Here is a 14,389-nt window from a genome sequence, read left to right on the forward strand (position 1 = left end):
GTTGTTTTTTTTTAAAAGATCACTTTGGCTGCCACGGGGGGACAGGTAAGGCACCAGGAGCAGAAAGACCAGAATGTCAGTCTGATGAGATTCGTGTTCTGGTTCCAGAAAATACAAAAGCAGATTTTCTCTCCCAGAATGTCTACCTCTTATAGACCCTTTGATTTATGGAATATGAGGAAAATACAAGTGAACTTAATGCTGCTTCATAATACACAGTGGGAATAAAAGGGGCCACACTTTAGTCAAAAAGGGGACCAAGATGAAGGCTGAGTTCAGCATGGGTGTGAGGGTGCAAGGGTGAAAGGCTGCAGGGACTGGGCAGAGTTGAGTGGTGGGCATGCTCTTAACAGCCATAGTTCCTTAGAAAGCTGGGTCATTTTCCTGGTATGAAACATTTTAGGATGTACAACAGAACCTGGCAAGGTCTTATGTGTGTGTTGGAGAGCTGGCCATCCTCCTCTCCTTTTTAAAGGAACAGCTGGGTAGGTTCCTCCCTCTTTCCTCAGATGACAAGGCATGGCAGTTAGTTGATTTGAAGGAGACTGGACATTAAATGGTTAGACTGGCCAAGGGTCCAATATCTGGGGCACCTGAGTGAGAACAATTCAGCATCCTCTAGAGCACGGGTCTAACACGACAGTCACAAGTTCACATCCCAAAGCCGTGGCACTGGTGCCTACACTCATGCTGCTCTTCAAACCATGTTAAACTATGTTAGTAGATTTTATAGCTAATGTGTGGGAGGGTTCCCTTTTCCCCACACCCTCTCCAGCATGTATTGTTTGTGGACTTTTTAATGATGGCCATTCTGACTGGTGTGAGGTGATATTTCATTGTAGTTTTGATTTGCATTTCTCTAATAGCTAACGATATTGACCGTTTTTTCATGTGCCTGTTGGCCATTTGTATGTCTTCACTGGAGACATGTTTGTTTAGGTCTTCTGCCCATTTTTTGATTGGGTTTTTTATTTTCTGTTATTGAGTTATATGAAGCGTTTGTATATTCTGGAAGTTTAAGCCCTTGTTTGTCGCTTCTATATAGTTTGCAAATATTTTCTCCAATTAAGCAAATTTCTAGGCATTTATTAGAAAATAAGGACATTCTAGAACTTTCTTCCACTTACTGAAATGGAATGTTTTTTTTTTATAAAGGATAAGGGAAATAATTGTAATAATTCAGAATGAGTCTTTTTTTATTGAATTTTTTTTTCTTTTTACTCTAAGGAAGTCAGGAATTCAAAACGGCAAAGAAGTTAGAAGCAAAAACAAACACCTTCCTGTGATAGAAGATGAATGTGAGGAAGCAATTGAATTCAATTTTCACCCAAAAAAAGTTAGATACAAATAAATGAAACTGAATGACAATGTAACTTTTTTTAAATATAGAACTGAATACTTATCATTTATGATATTGAAAGATAAAAATTTGAAGTGAAATAAAAGTTGCAAAAGAAGTCATAGACATATTTGAAAACATTACGTTTAAAATTCTGTCTATTTAAAAACATCTAATTTTAAATGGAAAGACACTGGAGAAATACTTGAAGAAAATATGCTAAAAGATAATAATTTTCTAAAATAAAGCATTCATACAAATTGGTAATGAAATATAAAGTGCCTAAAAATAAATGTGTAACAATATGAATAGCTAATACACACAGAAAAAATTAAATGGTCAATACAGTAAAAATATTCAACCATATAGTTATGAAATGGAAGAGAGCTAAATTAAAATGATAGAAAGTCTCATTTTTCAAAAAGTCTAGGTCTTTGTTTCTTGTCTTCTTCATTTATTCTTTGCCAACAATTTAGTGTATCACTCTGTGATACATTAAAAATCATTAAAAATATTTATAACTTAAGCCAATATTCTACCTCTAAAAACTATTCTAAAGTAATGAAATAATCCTAAAAACAAAAATAGCTCTAAGCACAGAAATGTTCACTATAGCTTTATTTTTATAGTGAAAAACAAGATATACTTCTTGTAGAATATTTTAATAAATTAATAAATCATACTATCAATCAATGTAATATTATGTTGCCATTACTATTTTGCTTAAAGAAACTAGTAATAAAGGAAACCATTTCTAATGTGGAAAGAGAAATACAAAATTGCAAATATAATTGTATTACTTTTGGTAAAGTATTCTATGTGAAGGAAACAAAAAGGCTCAGAGTAAACCCTCCCCCTCACCAAATGTTAATAAGAGCTATGTTTTTGGAGGAAGCCATTGATAACGTTTTCTCTTTTCCCTTTTTTCTCAATTTTTCAAATTTTTATTTATGAGTTTTAATTACTTTCAACTGAAATAACATTTTCCCCTAAAAGATAAAAAAAAAGAAGTTGTGTCTGATAGTTGGTATTTTATGATTCATTATTTCTCTCAAGATGGAGTCAAAACAAAGTAACTTTCATTCTGACATGTTAATCACATTTTTCTGTCACCATTATAAAATGGTAGTGTCCCGTACGTTAGTTTGAAGTTCTGAATACTCAACAAAACAGTAACTGAGCTTGCTTATCCATTTGTGTTCATTTTTTTTAAGGCACATACTATGCAATAGAAAATACTGTATTAAAGATGAATCTGCATATCTCCTATCTCATTTGACCTAAACAACCACTTGTCAAGGAATTTTTAAATGTTCATTAGATAAAAATCACCAGATTAAGGAAAAAAAGACACAATGTTCATAATTCCATTACAGTATGACTATTTCCATTTCTTTCACATTTCCTTTACAAGGATTTTTAGAAGGTTTTTTTGGGGGGAGGGCAGATAATTAAGTATGTATGTATGTATGTATGTATGTATGTATGTATTTTAATGGAGATCCTGGGGATTGAAACCAGGACCTCGTGCTTGCTAAGCAGGCACTCTACCACTGAGCTACAAGTATGTATTTTTAATTGTTGAAATTATAACAGTTGTTAAATGTATGTTTATAAATTAGTATGTTGCTATCCTTTCTTGATACTTAGCCAGACATTTTCCATGATTTTATAAAATTTTATAATTATCTATAACATTTTATAATATTGCATAGTATACTGATGTTGTATATTGATATAGCTGTTTTTATCTCTCTTAATGAGTCCTCTTGTTTCTATCCTCCCCCCAATTTTCTTATGTTCTCTTACAAACAAGACATACTGAATAACTTCCTGCATATGGCTTTTTTGCTCTCCCTAAATAATTTCATCGGGATAAATCCCTAGAGTGGAATTGCTGTGTCAGTTCTGATGCAAACGGTCATAAAGCTGGCTGGAGGAATTTGAAACAGTGAAGAATTAACCATTTAAGTGGACTCATTTATGTACAAATGAAACAATACTTCCTACACTTAAACAGCAGCTAGCTAGAAGGAGACGTCTACCTATTTTATTAGCTGCTCTATACTCTCGGTTGTGAAAACTTAAACAAAATGTTCACTGTACAAATGCTCTTGACAGAGCAGTTAATTATTTCCAGGAGAAAATAACAGGGACAGATATCCTTTCTTTCATTTTAACATGTTCTTTAATAACTGAATAGTATTTTGAGTGCAATAGATGCTTTTCTCCCCTACTAGACACAGACAGTAGAAAGGCATATTCTTTTATAAGCAAATAGCATGACTGTATTATTGCACACAGAGGGGTCTAGTTTAATAGCCACAGTGTACACGTTGGACCTATACTGCCTTGGTTTAAATCCCGCTCCACTATTTACATGCAGTGTACAACCTTGAGCAAGTTATTTAATCTCTCTGGGATAGATATAGACGTAGATAAATATATAGATGTATATTTTATATATTTTAATATTAAGAATATATACATGTCTATGTATATACACATATGTGTATATAAATTAAAAGTTTATATAGTATATATTTTATATAGTAAAAATATTTATTAAGACTATATATGTATATATAATATACTTATGTACCTATTTTCTGACTTTATAAAATATATATGAAATCTTAATTTATACACACACACAAGATGCATAATAAGTTTTTATACTTATGATCTAGCCAAGACCTCAAGAAACTTCTGGCCTGACTCACTATTGCCAGAAAGAAACTTTTACTTTATTTACAGCTAACAGCCCCATTCGGCAAGGTATCTCATTCAGTTACAGAGGAATACAATACAGAGCAATTTATATTAGTATATTGTTCCAGGAAATTGCATCACTCAAAGCCAGACTGTCGATGGGCGATTTATTCAACTTTTCTTTTGTAATGTTCAAGATAAGTTTTTGATTACACCAGCTTTAAAAATATTCATGTAAAACTTATCAACACACTACATGAAAATTTTTTTTCATTTCATTTGGAGGATACACAAAATTATCCTTCTATAAAAATCTTTATCTTTCCCAAAAATACAGCCTGGGCTTACCTCCAAGCATATAAGAAGTAGGTTTCTCTACCAACCAGTCCTAAATCAGTGCCTCAACTCTCATTAGAGAAGGGAAAGCCTGCTCTGGTCAGCTGACTCATCAGGCATGTGATTTCTTTTTTCAGGGGACATGGAGAATTTTTCATTCTGAGAAGTAGGCATAGAGCACAATCTCGTAACACATGATCATATATATTTCTGAAAAGCTCATTAAGAAAAAGAAATTCATAATGGATGTGCAGCCTCTTTATTGCTATAAATCAGTGGTTCTCAATCTTTTCTGAAGCAAAGGTCCCTTTGACAAAACTTACAAAACCTGTCCTCAGAAAAATGTATCCTTGCCCATCCATGCCCACTAATATACGCAACTTACAGGATTCTAATACAATTTACAGAATTCTTAGAGTTTATCTATCAATGCCCTTTGGGTTCTTCAAACTGGTTAAGAAGGCTTTTTCAAGATACTCCAAGAATCTCTCAAGACCTTTAAGCTGCTTCTTCCCGGGGTGACACTGGTATTTGCCTGGATAGGTTGAACTGATAAGTTTTGTCATGATGACAACTGCCTAAATTAAGACACACCCCCACAAAACCCCTTGCTGTAATCATCCTAATTTTATTGTTTAGGGCTTTGTTCATTACATCATATGGACCCTGTTGAGGATAAACTTCAAATCAGAAACTACTGTGCTTCTCCTTGGTGAATAATTAACCTTATTTTATGAGCACTCTGAATGATATGACTGTTCTTTTCCTTTCTTAAATTTACAGCTAGAAAGCTAAGAACCAAATCAGTGGCCCTTTGCTTGTAAGTTTCTAGGATGCGTATCTCTCTTTTTTGAGCACTAATCTCATTACTGGCTCCACTTCACTTCCTCTTGGCCCTAACTTTATCATCTACTTCTTATTTATATTATCTTGCTTAGAAATATTTTATAAAAATTGTATAATAATGCAAAAAAAGGAAAAGATGGAATAAAGAAAAAGATGGAAAAATGGTTTAAAATTAAGTTTTATATTCCTTTGTATTCAATTTCTTTCAAAGCAAGCAATTAATCAACTATGTAATTCTGATTTCTAATTTAAAGTTTTATAAGGCTTTAGAAAATCTAGGGAAAAAACAGAAAAAGTAATAAAATATTTTGTGAATCCACTTACTGCAAAATCTCAATTGCCAAGACATTTTTATAGCTACAAAACGTTTAAAAAAATTTTATTATTGAAACTTTCAAATATATAGAAGAGTAGAGAAAATGGTATTGTGAACACCCCTGTATGTACCCATCTCCTAGACTTTTAAATTTTACCGTATTTGCTTCTTTTAGTTTTCTTCTGTTAAAGTATTTCAGAGTAACTGACAAATAAGAAAAGACACAAAGACTCCTCATTCTATGCAAAGTCAGTATGAGAAGGCACATGGACAAGTTTTTTGTAAGACAGAAAACAGAAATCCATACCAAATGTGTCAACAGTGACTGTACCACATCAGTGGATGAACATGTATTTGTAGGAAGAAGAAAAGCTTTGCAATGAGAAATTACTTGCAGGAGATGATTTGGTGGGCTTGGGTTTTGTTTCTGCATCTGTCCCTTGGCAAATGAGAAGACATCATCTTCAGGATGTCCCACGCCATCCGTTTCACACGTATATGATGATGCTATTGCAAGTGTAGTCCTATCATTACTGAAGGCAAGTAATGTGATGCTGGTGGGGTATCTATGGAATTGGTGCTGTTGCTTTTTGTTATATGGACACCGAATATTTACAAATCCATCAGAACCACTTATAGCAAACGTATTGTGGATGTTGTTTAAAAAATGGCACTGACTACATCAATCTGCTCAATATTATTTCCTTTCAGTCTTGAAGGCTTTCACACTTGAAGACATGCTTCTTCTGAACTTCAGGGCTCGGGTCCAAATACTCAACTGCCACTTTGTCTTCAGCAAAGCTTAAACCTAACCCTGCTTGTGTGGAAATGCCCAAATGCAGTGAGTCTGGTACTTCTAGTTGGACACCCAGCACTGCTGCCCACACACCATGTTCTGTAATTTCTACATTATCACTCAACTGCCTGCCATGCCCACAATCAGCCCATCTCCAGACACAGAGAGGCTATACACAGAGAGAAGGTCCCAGCATTACAAGAAGTTCTGGGATTCCACAATTTAACTGTCTGTTCCCAATGCCCAGTGACCACCACATCCACTTCTGGACGGTATTCAACACATTTGATAGGGGCATCATTTATCCCAACAAGATGTTCTTGATCAGTGTTTGCTTCGTATGTTTTCAGTTGAGGGTTTAACCCCTCACTGAAGGCATGTGTTGGATCACAGAATGCATATCCAGGACAGCGCTGGAGTACTGGTACTTGAGCAGAACGGAATTGACCCGCACATCGCGGTGATGCACGGACTTGCCCCAGGAGGAGACCAGACGGAACTGGGAGGTGTTGGGGCTGAACTTCACCAAGAAGATACCATCCTCAGTGGGTGGTTAATCTTGGACTCCTTAGAACCGAACATATTGGGCTTCTCTCAATAGCAACTTCGAGATCGCTGCCTCCTCCTTGCTACCTTCAGACATCGCAGTATCTCACCTCTGTACATTTTAGTATGCATCTCTGAAAAGTAAGCATGTGTCTACATGATCGTAATGACATTTTCACACCTAACGAAATTCATAATAATCTTCTAGTATCATCTAATACCTAGTCTTATATTCAAATTCCCCAGGTATCTTACCCACCAAAATACCTTTTATAACTGCCAAAAATTCTTGACCTTAGAATGCACGAGGTAAGCGTATTCAAAGTTCCTCTCCACCTCCATTTACCCAGTTCATTTACTGCTACATGTCAACATACATGGGTATCGTTAAATGGTTAAGAAAAATGAAGTAATGGAATTGATCATATTGTGACCCTATTGAGCAGCAAGAGTTAACTTTAGACTATTTAAGTCATTAAAAGTGATTATCCTATAGGGAAATTTCAACTCTCAATATATCATTTATTATGAACTATCCAAAGATTCTATTAATTAAAACCAATATGCATTGGTTTTAAATATAGGCTAACAGTACCAAAAAAGAACTTATTTATAATATTTATAACTTTAAAATAAAGAAAAACTTCTCTTCCAGTTCTTTTAACAATATTAAACATTGTCACCTTTTTAACATTTGATTATGCTCTCTGTCCCCTCTCCTAATAATTTATACTATTCCTTGTATATTTTCCATTCCTATTGAACATAGTCTTACTCTTTCATGTGCTTTAAAAATTAGATATAAACTTCTTTTTTTAAAATGTTTTTCGGGAGCATTATCTCATAAGCTTTGCCTAATTTTATAAAGCATCTGTAAGATCAGGGATCTGGCAAGTGTTGCTTTATTTTTAAAAACAAATTTCCAGTAAATGCAGTTTTCAGTTTACACTTATGAAGTCAAAATGTCAAGATGACTCAAAAACAATACGTTAAATTGCAAGTGAACTTTGCAGATTTGATTTGGTAAAGATAGCACAAGATTCAGTGAGACCGTGTGTCTACAATGTGCCTGAGTGAGCAATCAGAGATCATTCAGGATGATAACGTCAAAGGCCAGACCCACACCACTTATGCAGATACCTTGGGGTGGAATTAACCTAATAGAATGAAACATTTTCCTCAAAAAGAAAAAATGTCAAAGCATGTGGGAAATGTTACTAAAGCATCTCCTCTAATGACAATCTCAGTGACGAAAAGACTGTGGAAGAGAACCAACTTAGAGGCAGGGCTGAGGACAAGGAAGTCCCCGCACACAGGTCCCATCACCTGTCCTTACCACCTGGGGCTGTGTTTCCCTCCAGTCAGGTGAACCGAAGTGTCTACTCTAAACATACAGGTTGAAATTATCTCGAGCAGCACCTTTGATCTTGATGTTTATCACACATGAGCATCTTCTCGCTCCAAGACCTTTTTGGAAGGGGTTTGAACTGTAAAATTCTACACTTGTCCAGAAGGAATGGGCTAAATGAATTTGTAGATTTAACAAGAGAGTTGGAGGACTGAAAGCCTTGGAACACATGGTCCAGATTTTGAAACTGAGATATCATGGGACAGTCCTTTAGCCAAAAGTAGGTGTTCCACTTTCTGATTTCACTCACGAGAGAGTCATAGTTGAGGAAGGGTATGCCATTAAAACCAGCCAGCTCCTCCCAGAGGATGGTTGACTCTCATTTCACATCAAAAGAAAAGCAGAACCAGGAGAAATCACTACAATCTTCCAGTAAAGAAATGATAGGCACCGTTTCTAATGTTTAGGATTTATGCAGTTCATGCCAGGAGATTTTTACAGCACTTTTATCTAAACTCCAAGCTATGGATAAGCAGAAGGACGTCTAGAGTGACAGAAGGAAGTCCTCAGAAATTTTTCACCTTCATAACAACAGTGAGGTCACTGGCCCAAATTATAAACAGTTTCAATACCCTGGAAGTTAACAAAAGACTTACAACAACTCAAGGAGCCTTGATTCAAGAAAAACTACACAGTCTTGAGAAGAACAGTGAGCTGTGTGGCATTTTTAACTTGCCTATTCCCAGCTCCTCTTTGTCAGTTTTCTGGTAGCCTTGAAAATAAGCAGCCTTGCAACCATAGTATCAGTGAAAACCAACTGCCTAACAGTCACTGGAGAAGTCAAAGTGACTTTTGTCAAAGAATAAACAGAGCTGGACCGTAGTTACAGTGGTAAAAACAGATTTTGTTCAGAAAAACTATTGCCATAGGGGAAAAGAGACCTCAGTATAGAACTGAGTTCAATTCTAAATACAATAAGGAGAAATCGCAATTTATGGTCAAGGAGCAGAGTTGGGGGTCAGTGGATGGAAAATTACTAACAGGAAATTCTCTCCACAATTAGGAGAGAATTCTGGCTAAATTGGCCTCAGGGGATTCTTATCAAAGGCAGGCAGGGTGATCAGACATCACCTGGAGGATTTTGGGGGGTGATGCTCCTGATTCCATATCAAGGGTCATCAGATACTCAGAATGGAGGAATATGGCTAAACTGACTTAGCAGGATTCTTGCTAAATTTGGATAATGCAGAGATGAAAATGGAAGCTTAAAAGTCAGAGCCTGGGGGGAAGGACCATATAATCTAGCTCAGTGGTAGAGTGCGTACATGCATAAGGTCCTGGGTTCAGAATATGAAAATGAATATGTGTATGTGTATGCATGACTGGGACATTGTGCTGTACATCAGAAACTGACACATTGTAACTGACTGTACTTCAATTAAAAAAATTAAATTGATCAAAAACAAAAAGCCAAAAAAAAAAAAGTAGTCCTGAGTTCAATCCACAGTATTGCCATTAGAATAAATAAGTAAATAAACCTAATTACCTCCTCCCCCTACCAAAAAAAAACAAACAAAAAAAACCCATTCAAAAAAAAAAAAAAATCAGAGCCTAGTTGAGAAGAGAGCTGAGGGGCGCCTGGGTAGAATTTTGGCAAGGAGAGAATCTTTATCAGTTTACAGTTCCTCTGAAACCCCTGTGCTCAGGGAATAGTCACAATTTAATATGACTGGCAGCTAGTTCCCTGAAAACCCTATTTACAGGGCTTGTCTTTATATTGCCTCATTCAGAGCTCACTCAGCTCTGATCCTAACCCCAACCCAAACCACTGCCCAGCCGTCTGCCTCAACTGGGGACAACTCTGAAGGACTATCCTAGCTCTTCCACACGATTGGCTGAAATCTCTATTGGAAATGCCTTTCATTTGAATGTTCCCTTCTGCCCAGTCCTGCTTCCCTCACTCATTTATAGGTACTCTTCCCGGGAGGGCCTCCTTCCAAATTTTTGCACACAAACTAGAATCTGTTTCCAATGATCCCAATTTAAGATAGAAGTATTGATAATACCAGAGAGAGAAGGGATATTTGAAACAGTAAAATAATTAAGAAGGCAAGAGGGAATGAAACTAAAAGCACTAGTGGAATGTTGACTGACAGAGGGACTTTTTTCCATTTTGAAAAGCAGAGTAGAGGGCATAGGGACAGGTAGGGAACGGTGACTGAGAGTCACCAGAAGATGCCATCAAATGAAATAGTTGCCCTAAGAAAATTAGGTGAGCAAAATGAACATATATGTTAGCCAAGCAAATGAAATACCCATCCACTACAAGTGAAATTTGGGAGCACAAAATCCATCTCTGAAAGGGCTCGAAAATGAAGTTATTTGCAAAAGAGAAACAGATTCACAGACATAGAAAACAAACTTACGGTTACCAAAGGGGTGGGGGAGAATAAATTAGGAATTTGGGATTAGCAGATACAAACTATTAACTATAAGATACATAAACAACAAGGACATACTATGTAACACAAGGAACAGATTCAATATCTTATAATAACCTATAATGAAAAAGAATATATTTATTTATGTATAACTGAATCACTTTGCTGTACACCAGAAACTAACACAACATTGTAAATCAACTCTACTTCAATAAGAAAAATAAATAAATAGCTTGGGGAAAAAAAAAAAAAAAGACAGGGCTAGAAACTAGAGAGCTATGGGGAAAGCAGGGAAGATTCTCTTTCTGTCTTCCCACCACAGTCATCTTTCTCTGATGGTCTGCTTCCCTTTCTCTCCTCTCACTTTGTTCACTCACCCAGGTCAATTTTATACTACCCACTTCATCTCTCATTTCTCCATGACCTCTGATTCTAGCTTCTACCATTTACTTGTAACTCCTCTTTAGTGCCTGCTCTGTGGTCGACCACCAGACTCTTCTGTTTGAGCATTTGTAGAATGTGACCAGGGTCTGAGTTCAGAAATTTTGGTTGATTTTCATGGAGTACAGTGAGAACATTTAATGTGCCCTCACCCTCTCTCTGACTGTAAATTCAAATCCCAACTCATCTCATCAGTCAGTTGATGACAGAGCAACCTCCAGGTCAAGGGTAGTTTCTTAGTCCAGTGGTGATGTAGCTGGTTTGGAGTTTGGGTTTGGGGGAAGGAGGTTGTTTTGTATGCTACCTACTCAGTGAAGGCTTTGGTTTAATAATTGTTAGGCACCTGAGGAAGGAAGTTATAATATGAAATTTTGTAACAACTACCTAGAATTACTTTCCCAGGGCAAATGCATGTAATCTTCAGAGTCTTTATAGTTTACACTTATATGGCCAAAGTACACTTCAGAAAAGTAATTTTCAAGGCCATATTAGGTAGTTTAATACTTTCATTTTGCAAATTACCTGATCCATTGTTCACTTTCCATTGAGATATTATTTTTCTATATTAAACTGTAGACTATTTAATCCACGCTAAGGTTGTTAACTTATTAACATATATATGGCACATATTACAGTTCATAATTTGTATTTTAACAGGGTTTAATAGCATCCCCTAGCCAGGGAAGGGAATGTTTCATCATTTTCTTTATTTTAAAGAACGACAACTTTTCAGAGACTTCCACCTGCAGTCACAATAGATAAAAAGGACAAGAGTTACCTTCTGACCACAAACAAACTATAAAACTGGGCATATTGGGCGACAGGGAGCACATTAGTTTGATTCCTGAAAGAATTAAAACAGTTGAGGTAAGCCCTCTAATTACATCAAGTTTTGGGGGAGAGTTCATTCCAGAGCAGATTTATTCATTTATTAAAAAATGAACCTTCAAAACTTTTTAAAAAAGCTAAACTCACATTATCCAAACTCACTTAGAAAAGTTACTTCCATGTAAATATTTTAAAAATATCTTCCTATTTTTATTGTGTATCTTTATGTCATTTTAATGTTTACATTTCTTATTCATTTTGAACATATTTTAAGTGAGAGATTTTTCTCTGTGGCCTTCCAGATTTCTGCCCCAAACACTTATTAATCAATTTTGCTCATTTATTAGAAATTATAATCATACTTGTTTCTATTTCTGTATTGTTTATCTGTTTGGTTGATTTGTACATTATTTTTTTTTGGTTGCATGATTGTTTGAGCTTAAAAACTATTTTAATATCTAATAGCCCAAATCCTTTCTCATTACTCTTCTTTCTCAGAATTTTAATGACTTTGTCCCTTAAATTTTATTTCTAACATGACTTTCTGTCTTCATCTAAGTTAAAGACAATCAAAAACAGATACAAAAATAAGACAAATTATAGGCCCCTATGGAAGGCCTCTGACTGAAATTACATTGAATATTTAAGTTAATTTATATATAAAATCGATCTCAATTTTAATCTATCTCAATTTTTTCTGTCTTAATTTTTTATATCTTAAAAAATTGAGACTTCCTATCTATAATTAAAGCTTGTCCCCTCAGATATTTAAATATTTCTCTATATCCTTCACTGTGTCTGTAGTTTGTTTTATGAAGACGTTTTTGGTGCTGTATCACATACTAAGACTCAAGATAATTTATATCCTCATTGGGATTATGATCCGTAATATTATGAAGTAATATTCCTTCTTCTATTCACATATTTCATCTTAAATTCAACTTTTTCTGATATTGATAATGGGTAGAGTTTAATATATCTTTGCCTATCCTTTTACTTACCTCTTTTCTGAATCACTTCATTTTAAGCAAGATTTACAACTGGCTTGCAGTTGGAATTTTTTGATCCCATAGAAGCTGTTATTTTGTGTTGTTTATCTCATCTGTATTAATTTTGTAAAGAATGTAATAGATTTTATTTTAATTCTGACATCTTATGTCACTCTTTCACTCTTTAGTTTTCATTATCTTCCTTGTTTTCTACCATCTGCTATAATCTGTTATTTGTCTACAGGCCTATTTTCCTAAGACAGATACTCTATATTTAGTTTTACTGTCGGTTTCTAATATAACTTCTTACAATATCCTTATGCCCATTTTTCTCTCCATTTATCAACTTCAGAAATAAGGCAGTATGTATTAAATACCAATTTCATTAGAAACCTTTTTGACAAGATATTGTAATGTAACCCAGTTTGGTTTATATAAAAATGAGAATTTGCTAGAAAGCGTTTGCAGTTTTCAGTGGAATCCAAGAAAGACCTCAATACCCACGCCTTAGGAAGGAGAGAGACGTCTACAACCAGCCTTCAGGAGCTTCAAATCCACTGGCAATTCCGTGGTTTTGGGGTTTTTTTTTTTTTTTCCTGCTTCTTTCTGTGATCAGTTTAATGTCTTCCCTATTGCATGGCAGGAAAAAGCTTTTAAATTTTATGTCTTACAGTTTTAACCACCTGAGAGATACTGGCTTGACTCTCGGAATCCTTTGCAGAGGACCAGATGCCTTCTACTTCTCCTAGACCCATCAGTGAGGTTACATTTGATGCCGTGACTGTCCCTGCCATCCTCATGTGGAAGGATAGTCAGGGAAAGGAATGTGGTTTTCAGAACAGCAGGGGCTTTGACAGATGGAAGAGTGTGCCCTGTACTCTCACACCATGAAAGAGAATCAAACTAGCCCTCTTCTGCTCCCATCACCCAGTAGCTAATTAATTCTGGAAATTTCTGGCTTTATTTCTTCACCTTGTGTAAATCAACCACTTCTTGCACTAAAATGAGGCACTTCTGCAGATCTTCAGTTTTTTTTCTTGTGGTTTTCATATGTTGTTAGGGTTCTTTTTCTTAATTTGAGAAAGTTTATTCCTAATTGCTTCAAGACATTAATATATTAGGCAAAATTCCAATTGAACCAATAGGACTTTCTGCTGATATCAGAGAACAGATTGCCAGAAGTTGGGGGCAGGAGGCAGGGGCAAAATGGGTGAAGGTGGTCAAAAAATGTATAAACTTCCAGTTATAAAATAAATAAGCCCTAGGGATGTGATATACAGCATGGTGACTACAGTTAATAATACTGCATTGTGTATTTGAAAGTTGCTAAGAGAGTAGATCTTAAAAGTTCTCATCTCAAGAAAAAAAATTGTGACTATGTGTGGTGATGGATGTTAATTAACTAAACTGGACTGTGGTGATCAGTTTGCAATATATACATGTATCAAATC

At 35.4% G+C, this 14,389-nt stretch overlaps 1 pseudogene; it reads right to left on the reverse strand.

Moving 5' to 3' along the window:
* Positions 1–5,884: 5,884 nt before the first annotated feature.
* On the reverse strand, positions 5,885–6,927 carry LOC105077452 (mitotic checkpoint protein BUB3 pseudogene; annotated as a pseudogene).
* Between the last annotated feature and the right edge of the window lie 7,462 nt (positions 6,928–14,389).

This window comes from Camelus bactrianus, chromosome 8, assembly GCF_048773025.1.
Source record: "Camelus bactrianus isolate YW-2024 breed Bactrian camel chromosome 8, ASM4877302v1, whole genome shotgun sequence".
In the NCBI taxonomy this organism is placed as follows: Eukaryota; Metazoa; Chordata; class Mammalia; order Artiodactyla; family Camelidae; genus Camelus; species Camelus bactrianus.